Source organism: Poromitra crassiceps (genome assembly GCF_964638095.1).
Source record: "Poromitra crassiceps genome assembly, chromosome: 2".
In the NCBI taxonomy this organism is placed as follows: Eukaryota; Metazoa; Chordata; class Actinopteri; order Beryciformes; family Melamphaidae; genus Poromitra; species Poromitra crassiceps.
In genome coordinates, this window is record NC_139624.1 from 78491828 (window position 1) to 78504153 (window position 12326).

Genomic DNA, 12326 nt, shown 5'->3' on the forward strand with positions numbered 1-12326 from the left:
TTTGGGGGGTATTTTCATAAGAACCTTGAGACATAACCATATTTATCTTTTTATTTTTTTACCTGCACCCCAGTAGAAAAGGTTCTGGTATGCTGTATCTTTAGTCACCACATCACTGCACACATTAGCAACAACATCGACACATTGTGGTTGTGCCGTTTTACCAGTTCTCGTCTTCCTTCAGTTTACTTGTTACATCTTCTGAATAAATATTCTCTATAGCTCTTTTTGACATTTGGCACTTCCTCGCTGAATTCCACCAAATGTCAAAATATTTCGATTGCACGCGTTCCAAGGCTAGCCACTTATTCTAATTCAGTGAGCAGTACCTCCTCCGTGACCTCCAACCCCGACCCTGACCCCCAGCTGCCAGCCCAGCCCTGCACCCCGGGCGGCTAATGAATTATTGCTGACTCATCACGGCCAGTGGTGAGTCATCAACCTGACACTCGGGGCTGGAGACGTGGCGCCGTGGCGCTCATCATCTCGCCATTTAGGTCCTGCCCTCCACCCACAATACCCACAGGGATCTGATGGGAGCCAGGAAGAGAAGGCTTTGAAAACAATGGTTAACAAAAGGAAGATATGCAGTCTCTCATCTCGAGGTTAACATATTGTTAGTCTTATCATTTGGAGGCCCCTCCTCCTTGCATTTTGTAGGGGAAAACATTGCTTTGTATTATTACAAAACTGATCCTATATGCAGATGAAAAATGTTTACCTTCTCTCCATGTTCCCTGCACGGAGAGCTTCCTGTTCATCTGCCTGCAGAAACTCCGCCCTGCCAGCTGGTATGGCTCGTTAAGGCTCGTTAAGGCTCTCCATCCGACTGTCCATCCCTGTACGAAAATGAGATAATACAATCTGTAGTTCAAATAACAGCCATGTGAGCTGGCACAGCTTCAAGATGTGCTCTCTTCCTCAAGAAGCAGTGACGTCACTGGTTCGAGGAAGTAGCAGATCCTGAAGCCGCGTCCCAGAGACACAGAGAACATTGAACATAACTGTTGTGTTTCACACTATATATCCCGATTTTGGATACAGATAAGGGTCAACAACGGCAAATAGCTCATTTAAAGCAGGAGATTTTTAGACAAGAATATTGACATAGTCTTTTTATAATGCTTTTTTTATATATATTTTATAGAGACCACATAGACATGCAGTAACACACACACACACACACACACACACACACACACACACACACATACACTGATCGCTCCTCCTGCAATCCCGGTCCTCATCAACATCCCTCTTGGAAAATCACTGCAGCTCTGAAAAGCCATTTCAGCCGCAGTAGCAGTAGGCCCTTTAAGATTCATATTCCTATTTACTGTCTGCCCCACTCACCCCCCCCCCCACACACACACGCACACACACACACACACACACACACAGGTGCAGACAGACACATGCACACACATACACCAAGCCAACTAACCCAACAGGGTTAGGTTCATGAATAAAGGAGGGAATTAGAGAGGACCTGGAGAAGACGGATGGACAGATGGAGAAGGAGAGGAGGGGGGAAGAGAGAGAGAGAGAGAGAGAGAGAGAGAGCTATTAAATTGTGAGAAAAGCATAGGAAGGAAGGGACAAATCCACGGAAGGGAGGGATGCATAATCAGGAGAGCGGCAGAAAAAGGGAAATTTAGAAAGAGAGAGGAGGAGTGAAAAAAGAGATGGAGGGAGAGAAAGAGAGACAGGAAGTGAAAGAGAGAATACAGAAAGAGAGATCTACAGCGAGAGAGAGAAGGAGAGAGATGGCCAGTATAGCTTCACTCCTGATTTAAATTCACTATGTGTCAATGCTCTGCTGCATGTACAGATATGACTAAATGTGTATGTATGTGCACACGTGTGTATTTGTGCAAAGAGCTAGATCATTATGGCAGCACCTATCTACACATGGCTTATAGAGCTATATGCCTAATCCCTATGGACGTACCCACATGCACACACACACACACACACACACACAGACACACACACACACACACACACACACACACACACACACACACACACACACACACACACACACACACACACACACACACAAAGGGAACCTTTGATCTCAGACCTAGGTCATTTAGACACCCCGAATACCAGATATGAATACAGGAACTCATAATAACGCTAATTGAAATTAAATTAAGTTGCCCTCTATATGAATGAGAAATGTTGCACACTAAAAACAGCAGAGATGAGAAGTTGACAGCCAATGAAGCGCTTTATCTAACACTATCTAACACTTTATCTAGAGAGAGAGGGAGATAGAGATAGACAGAGAGACAGAGAGAGCGAGAGACAGGGGGGGAGGTATAACAGTATTTTTTGTGTGAATATATAGAAAATGATCAGAAACACAATCACACGTGATGAAAATGGAGAGAGAACAACACAACGCAATAAAAAATCTCTCAATCCACACAAGGGCTAGAATTATCAGGATGTTACACCGCACAGATAACAGCTTTTATAATGTGTCTGTGTGTGTGTGTGTGTGTGTGTGTGTGTGTGTGTGTGTGTGTGTGTGTGTGTGCCTGCTTGTGCACGTGTGTTTATCTGTGTGTGTGTGTGTGTGTGTGTGTGTGTGTGTGTGTGTGTGTGTGTGTGTGTGTGTGTGTGTGTATCATCGGGGAGAGAGAGGCGAGAGGCCGTTACCCAGCACCCAGATAATAACCTGGTTTTATAATGTTGCATATCTATATTCAGGCCAATTCCCCCTGGGGGGGGAGCCAGAATAATAACGCTGGCCATTTTACCCCTCCTAGCGGGCGGCCATTTTCTGCCCTGATTCTCAGCATGGACCTCTCCTCATTCCCGAGGTAGCGCGTAATGGATGCCGTGATGAGATGGAGTGACATTGCAGTGTCTGAGATGTGAAAAGCCTATTTGCCGAGCTGCCCTCCCTCGACGGGGTGGCTGCTAGAGATATGGGAGATGTTTATGACTAATCCTCTTTGCAATTCCATATGTTGTCATTTCTGATGATTGTCCGTATTTACGCTAAATTGACAAATTTGGAAGATGGGTGCAAAATGGCGGGTGGGAAAATGATATATTTCTGTCCCAAACAAATGTAATCCCATAAGTGTTCTGAGAACCTATGGACACTGTATGATATATGAATACCTAGATTGAGTAGATTATGTATAAATCAATAGAAAACAAAGAAACAATATTGTATTAAACAGAACTTGAAGAGAATAAGTGAATATGATATGATCCCTGCACGCAAAGATTTTTTTTTTAAATCAGGAATGTGAGTTGGAAACTTCTTCCTGGCAGAAGTGGCAAGCTGTTTCTTGGGCATTAAAAGATTACATCATCCGCATACAGTGCAAACACAGATAGTTTGTAGGTTCAGGACCAAAGGATGGATGGAATCAGGAGGGATTGAATTCACTCACTACTCCACCAGTGAATTCCCGTCCCTCCGACCGGTCAATTTCAATAAAACTACAGACAAAGAAAGGTTAGGGTGTATAGATTTCCCGTTGCAGTCATGCACATAGAGAAGTGCACTGTGGACCTGCGGCCTCTCTCTTCTCTCTCTCTCCTCTGAACTCTAAATGCTACTCACTCATATTCTCCATCCTACCCCTTACCTCTTCAATAATTCACTGACAGTAGCTTTCTCTGGCCTTTCAAACCTTTGAAATGTAACCTACATCCCACAAACACACCATTCTTGTTCTCCCACTGACGACATGTGTTTATTCCAGCCCTTTGCTTGTCGAGAGGTGGGTGAAAAGGGAAGGAAAGACTTCCGACTTCAAAGGTTATTGATTATTATTGACACGTTTATTGTAGATGAAACAAAAGTGCATTTCAGATATATCCAGCTAAATATGACTTGATGTGCCACCTTTATTTGATTCCGCCATTGATTTTTCCTATGGTTGGTTTAGAAATAAATAATAAAACATTCTCCCACAACCTCCAACTGTGCACTTGAATGAATGAAGTGTATTCTTCACACTGAGTGACACAGTTGTGATGAGTGGAGTCACAAGAGAAATAAAAAGGCTAAATTGGCCCTTGATCAACAGTGATTATGACAAATGGAATTACTTTTGGAACACACCAACTACGATGGAGGACTTTACATTTATTTAACCATTTCATCCTGCTAAAGCTGTGTTCACACCGAGATATTTATTTTTCGCTCTGTCGCTTGATTCAACCCTTTGGAATCGCTCTGTCGCTCTGTTTAAATCGCTCATCAACAGGCACACGAAATGACGGACATGTGGGGGATATAACGTTACGCAATGTCATGATGTTTGTCCACGAGCCACCGTCGTTGTTTACAAGCTAAGCCTATCAGCGTGCTCTTAATGCGAGCTCCATACCGGTAGGACAGACTTCACTTCATGTCAGCTGTCAGCCTGTCAATGCGGTTTGTTGCCACACAATAAACCAGCATTTGTTCCAAGCCAGTGTGATCCTTGACTCACTCTCACACGGCAGCCAATCAGCATTGAACAGCGAGCGACTGATGCCAGCGTATTTTCGCTCGAGTTGGGATATTTCATCTCGGGCGACGAGCGTATTTTCTCCCTATCGCTCTGTCTCTGTCGCTCGGACGCCCAGCGATTTTTCTCCCGGGCGAATATACTCAATCGCTCGTTTGCATTGACTTTGTATGTAAACTCGATACCAGCGAAAAACTTTAATAGGTCGGTGTGAACGCAGCTTAACTAGTCTTGAAAAATTGGTATTGAAATTGTTCGATATGTATTCAAAAACTGTTTGCTAGAATTTTTCCATTCACAAATCAAAATACATTTTCTAGATTCGCACGGGGACACAGGCAAGAAAATAAAAAATATTCTGAAAATGTTCCCATGAGAAAAAGTTTGGAAACTTAACGGGCAGCAACAACAAGGTGTACAGCAGTTTTGTTGAGGGTAATAAATCAGTCTAGCAGGTCTTGTGAAATGGAGGATAGTTGGAGAGTGCAGTACAGGCAGTGAGTGAGAGGAGCTCTGTCCAAGACAATCATATGATGTATCATTCATATTGTCAGTAGGTGTCTCACTCTCTCTCTCTCTCCCCCCTTCCCTCCCTTACACACACACACACACACTCACACATACACACACACACACACACACACACACACACACACACACACACACACACGCACACACACAGGACTTATCCAATCTCCGTGGAGTCTGATGGAGAAACCCAGCTCTCTGCATCGCACATTGCTCCCCAACTGCTCAGGAATCCCACATTGCGATGATGCATTCACAGAGGATTCAGATGGAGACTTGTATAATCCTGCTACAACACCAACAGATATAAACCTAAAAATTATTCAATACTAACCCCCCCCCCCCACACACACACACACAAAATAGCATAGTTTCAAGTGTTAATGTTAGGAGCGAAACATATTTCAGCAAACTTTGCAGAGACATCAAGGCCGTAATAACTGCGTGTCCTTTTCATTAGTAGAACTAGTCTTGCTGTGTGTCCGTTCATTTGCAGTCTCATTTTTCCATCTGATGGTGGCGCCGTGCAAGGTGCTTTTAAAAGACTGCCCCTGAATCATTTGACCTCGGCGTTTTGCTAATGAATGCTGGGAGCAATCACCGTTTCCCAGAAAATGGACAAAAATGATCCCTCATCTGTGAACCTAATCACTGACTGTCATTACCGTGCGTGTGTGTGTGTGTGTGTGTGTGTGTGTGTGTGTGTGTGTGTGTGTGCGTGCATGCGTGCGTGTGTGTGTGTGTGTGCGTGTGCGTGCGTGTGTGTGTGTAGAGCGTCTGTCTGATTACCATCCCTGAATGACATAGTTGTTTGGAATGATCCCATGGGGTGGGTGGGGGTGGGTGGGCAGCCATTCTTCAAGGTGAAGCACAGGCGGCAAGTTCGGGCTTGGGCAGATGAAGCATATGCGAAGCGACATAAGCTGTAGTTCCTCGAATGGCCACTTGAGGCTGGCTACAAAGGGGAGTCGTTCCCCGTTCAGCCGCATTTCAAAATGTCCGACTTTACAACAGGACTAAAGATGTTTACAGCCTGGTTTGGTCTATATACCGGTAGTTAAAGAGGACATGAAACATTTGATCACATGACTCTAGTTCATTTGCATTTCACCTCAGACAAGACAGGACACTGCTTTCCAGTCTGAAATGTACCTAGATTTGCTAGAAAGATGAACAACATTTCAGCATTTTGCCAACTAGCATGCTGCTAGATGATGTCACTAAGTTGACTGTACAGTGCAGCAGTAAAGATTGTGAACATTTGGATGAATCAAAACAACCACAATCCAAGTCAGAAGCACAACAGCATACTGTGCTGTGAGCCTGTTCGAATGCAAAATCCTTACTACCAACATTTAACTAGCCTGTACTCCACTACTGTATTATACAGTCAACCTAGTGACATCATCTACCTCATTGGCGATTGGCGAAAAGGTGAAATGTTGTTCATCTTTCTAGCAAATCTACAGATGTAGGTAACTTTCAGACTTGAAAGCAGTGTCCTATCCTCCCACGTGCTACGTCCTGCCAGCGAAGCCCCCCGCTGTCAGGTGAAAAGAAGCGGCTGGAAACTGCACATGTATCGGAGGAAGCAGAGACAGAGATACAGCAGGAGAGAGAAAGACAGGGGGAGATGACAAAGCAAGTCAAATGAATAGGAGGAAATGTGTGTGTGGGAAGAGGACATGAGGGAGTTGAGCATGAGTAGGCAAAGAGATGAGAGGTCCACTACTCTAACCTGAGAGGGAATTATTCAGCTCAACTTGCAATACTAATTTATGCATGTATGTACTGTAGGTAGGAAGGTAGGTAGATTGATTGATCGATAGATTGATAGATCAATTGATAGATAGATAGATAGATACTAGATAGATAGATAGATAGATTCGATACTCAAGCCTCCAGGTGGTAGGTGTTTCTCCCTCAGAGCATTTATTATTATTGAACAATGTGTAGCCATTAGGGAATCGGCGATTGCATCTGTTCTTTTTGATCAGACCTAAATCTACCGCTCCACCTCAAACATCAAGTGAAACCTCTAAAGGTCCCGGTCTCAACAGCAAACACACCCAGGTTACTGCTCTGTGGTCTCGAGATGAAAGAAGAAACCGTAATAATGATCAACTGGGAAAAAATTCCTGATGATAACCGTACCGTTTTGAATTTTCATTACCATGAAAACCGTGTTACTGTGATTACAGCGGTTTGAAAAACACAGTAAATACTGTCCATCATCATCCAAAGTCAGCAACAGTCTCCCAGACGCAGGTGTGCAGCCTTGGTGAAAAGATTTCAGTGAGTGTATCAGTACTTTTTGGCCATGTTCAGACTAGGAGGCCAAATCTGATTTGTGAACTTTAATGACCTACTAATGATTCTATCCAGATTGGTTTTATGAGTCTGGACGCTCCAAGTCTGATTTGTGTCACTTGTCCCAAACCACATATGGAAGTAGTTTCCAATCTGCTTTCGACTGATGTGACTTCAGTGTGGACGTGCTGCTGATCACCCAAATCAGATTTGAGTGTCTTTTGCAGGGGGCGGGGACTTGAAGAGCAGAGAGCAGACATGCAAACACTGCCAGGAACATTGTATGTTGGCTCATTGTATCTGGACACACAGATCCGACTTGAACACCGCAGTGCGGACACACTCCCAAATCAGATTTGGGAAACCAATCAAGATAATGATAATTAATGACTTTAGCAGCAAATCGGATTTGCCTGTAATGAGAACATGGCCTTTGCGTCTGGGTTTTCAATATAAAACTTGCTGAAATGATTTCAGTGATGGATTAGTACTTTTTGAATATTTTCAGCACATTTTAACAATATCATGGTAATACTGAGTGTTTTGGAGGCTTCACATCAACACCAGGCGCCGGCCGGCTCCCGGTGCTGATTCTGGGCCTCTGGGTCCGGCTACGCTCCTGGCCGCTTCTGGATGACACTTCTCTGATGACATCATCACCGCGAGATGATATCACAATGCCATCGGTGACATCACAAATGCCACAAGTGCCTTAAAGGAGAATTTCGGTTTTTTTGAACCTGGACCCATCTCCTGGCATTAATTATGATCTGACGACTCACCCAGTGATCTCCGCGGCGTTTCTGGCCGTCCTAGCGTTGTTTTGAGATCAATAGCGTCCAAGTCAGTTGTAAAATGGAGCTGATTTGGGGCCAAGTGTGAGCCTGTCTTTACTGCATCTAAATAGCTATTTTTACTCCCGTTTTCGCCAAATATCGTCAGAATCTGATCCCTCAAGAAGCACCACAGTGATATTTCGCCAAAGGCTGTTTCCTGGAGTCCCACAGGGATCAAATTACCTCAAACGTGATCTCAGTCACCAAGTCTCGTGAAGTCCCGCGATACTTTCCTGCTGACAGGCCAAGTACAGGCAGGACGCTTTGCGGTGGTGGTTTTAGCGTAACCTATGTGGGGTTTGGCGTAACCTATGTGGGATTCGAAATAACGAAGGTTATGCCAAACCCCACATAGGTTAGGCTAAAACCACCACCGCAAAGCGTCCTGCCTGTACTTGGCCAGTCAGCAGGAAAGTATCGCGGGACTTCACGAGACTTGGTGACTGAGATCACGTTTGAGGTAATTTGATCCCTGTGGGACTCCAGGAAACAGCCTTTGGCGAAATATCACTGTGGTGCTTCTTGAGGGATCAGATTCTGACGATATTTGGCGAAAACGGGAGTAAAAATAGCTATTTAGATGCAGTAAAGACAGACTCAGGACGGCCAGAAACGCCGCGGAGATCACTGGGTGAGTCGTCAGATCATAATTAATGTGAGGAGAGGGCTGCATGTTCAAAAAAAACTAAATTCTCCTTTAAAGTGTGACATTACTAGGTGGGAAGGGATAGGTTATATGCACCAGTGATGTCATATATCCGGGCGAGCAAAGGCTATAAGAGGCCCTCGCTCCAGGACCATTGTAACCATGATAATTTTGGTCACTATCGTGATATGAAATTGTGATACCATTTAATCTCTACTGTGGTCCCATGCTTTATATATAAACTTTTGTGTGTGTGTGTGTGTGTGTGTGTGTGTGTGTGTGTGTGTGTGTGTTAAGACTTATTGTCAAATGCGCTTCAAAGTGAAGTAATGTGGAAAATGTGAAACTTGGTGTGTGTGTTTGTGTGTAACAGTAGGCTATAGCCTATCTACACATGCACCTATACGTGTGTTGGAGGACAGAGGGAGAGACAGAGAGAGATACAGAGAGAGAGAGAAACAAAGTAAAGGTCACACTCAGCATTGTGAGATGAACCGACTCCCTTCAAATCTCATTTCCTATGGGCAAATCCAATCAGCGCTTCAGACTCAGACAGAGAACTGCAAAATGAGGAGGAGAGGAGAGGAGAGGAGGAGAAGAGAGGAGCAAGTGAGGAGGAGGATTTGAATGAGAAAATTCCATTTGGTTGTGGGCCACTTATCTCGGGCTCCATTGGTCGAGAACAATGAGGAATCTGGCAAATAATCGGCTGCTCCATCAAACACGGCTATCACTTTATATGTGAAATGAAAAGATGAAATGACGGCAGGTTATGACCATAAATGCAACCCTTCCTCCTCTCCTCCTCTCGCCCCATCTTCTCTTTATTCCGCTCACTCCTTGGCTCTATTAACGTCATGATGCCAGCACCACCTCCCTCTCCCTCCCTCCCTCTCTCTCTCTGTCTCTCTCTGTCTCTCTCCCTCCCTCTCTCTCTCTGTCTCTCTTTTTCTCTCTCTGTGTCTCTCTCTCTCTCTCTCTCTCTCTCTGTCTCCCCCCTCTCTCTCTCTCGCCCACGCTCTCTGAAAAGAAAAGGTAAAGAAGTTGAGAAGAAGGCATAATGGCTGGAAGACCTTTGGAGTTAATTACTGTTTATTCTTCGTTCTCCGCCGAGTACAGTACATCCACAGACACTGCTCACTGCGGCGAGTCCAATAGACACATACAAGTTGTAGGAAGAAAACAAAGAAGATGGCTAAAGAGGTAGCATACGTTATTGGAGGTGTGATTCTATCCTCCGTCAATGCGGTTAGTGTTATCGGCGTGACAATGAGAGGAGGCTTTGGCCGAGCTGTCTCTTTCTACTTCAAACATCAGCACTATATACAGTATATATAATCCCTATTTGTGCATCACAACACACCTGTGTGTGTGTGTGTGTGTGTGTGTGTGTGTGTGTGTGTATGTGCGCGCGTGCATGTGTGTGTGAGTGGCGTGCACATGTGGATGTGTCTTAGTGTCTTTGTTCCTGTGTGTCTTCACCCTTGTGTCTGTGTGTGTTTAAGTGTGTGGTTATTGTATGTTTCTTTTAGTGTCCAACGGTGTGTTTGTGTGTGTGTGTGTGTGTGTGTGTGTGTGTGTGTTTGTGTGTGTGTGTGTGTGTGTGTGTGTGTGTGTGTGTGTCCAGATATAGGGTCACCTTGCATCCATCTCCTACCGTTTAGAGACCCCCTACAAGGATAAAAATCATCCTCTGAAGTTAATCCAGGCTTATATCTCCTTCAGCCTCCTAACTCACGAAAAAAACGTGTGCGCGCGTACACACACACACACCTACACACCTGCACACACACACACACCTACACACACACACACACACACACACACACACACACACACCTGCACACACACACACACACACACACACACACACACACACACGAGGCCCAGAAGACCTGAGGAGGGAGACGAAGAGAAACCAGCTAAGAGGAAAGCCCATCACAAACAGCTGAGTTAGCAGCTTCATGCACAGACATAAGAAGTCATTTATCTGGTTGTATTTTCCCCCAAATACATTCCTCTAGCCATCAGATGTTTTAACTGAATTATCACAAAACCCTATTATAATCCCTATTATAATAGATACAAATTCTGTGTTTTCACCTCAAACAGAATCTCTTGATACCCTCATGACTCAGGAATTGACAAATGCAGACACTTCTTTCATAGATCATGCATCATGATTTCTTGTTCAATATTTTGAGCTTACTCCTGAACAAAGAAACAATTTAGGTTGCATTTTACTTAAAGGTCCAATCCGTAAGTTCGGGAGAAAAATAACTGTTCACAAAGTGTTTTCTATGACCAATGAGTGAATGCTCCATTACGTACTGTACCTTTAAAAATGAGCCCAGCTGTGTCTCTCTGCGTTCAGCCATTCAAAAGATACGGATCCAGCATTCAGCTCCTGTCGGGTTGCAATATCCCGCCAAATTTCCCGGATGTGACGTTCTGCACTCTTGTACTGGCTCCGGCCAGAAATACACTAACGAAGAAGAAGGCTAGGTTAACGTTACGTTCGCTAGCTATCAACAAACAACCAAGAACACAGAGTCCAGTAAAAAGTGCACACAGAAAGAAAAAAAAAGATTTATCTAGTGAAGCCCGTCTAGCCAAACAACAGCAATGTGACTGACGTCGGGGGGGAAACTAGATTCGGGGCTGTGTTTTCGGTACATGGAGGGACCTTGCGTTAGCTAGTTGTATTTTTAGCTGCTGTGATATTGTGGTTTTGGCCTGGCTATAGATAACATTACGTTAGCTTAGCTGCTTGCTAATGCGGCTATGGATTCACACCCAGAAGCTCCGTTAATAACGTTAGCGGAAAGTATGGATAATGCAACAAATTGCAGCAAATATGCCTAACGATACTACCGTTGTGCTTATGGTCATGGGGCATCGTTTGACTGACTGCAGTAACAGATCTGTTCCGTTTGGTCAGCTAACAGTTAGCTGCTGAGGCTGCCTATAACGTTAGCTTACTTGCTAACTAATACAGATAATTGATTAACACCCAGAAGCCTGCTCCCCGGTACAGTGTAGACTCAGGCGCCTGAAGAAATTTGGGCTAAGGCCAGAAATCCTTAGTGACTTCTACAGAGGCACCATTGAAAGCCTGCTGACTGGCTGCTTCACCACCTGGTACGGGAACTGTACCACCATGGACCGCAGGGCGCTACGGAGAGTGAGACGCGCGGCCCAGCACGTAACAGGATGTGAGTTGCCAGAACTGCATGAACTGTATAAACAGCGGTGCCTCAGGAGGTCCCTGAAGATCATCAAAGACACAAACCATCCCCACAACAGCCTGTTCTCCCTGTTACCCTCAGGGAGAAGATACAGGGTTCCAAAAGCACGCACAAATCGCTTGAGGAACAGTTTCTTCCCGCAGGCCACGAGACTCCTTAACATACACAAATAGTGTAGTAGCCGTACTGTACCGTACTGTAGCTGCTACCATTACGTATGTCTAATGTTTAATTGTATGTTTAATAAGGAATATGCTATTTGCACCTGTAT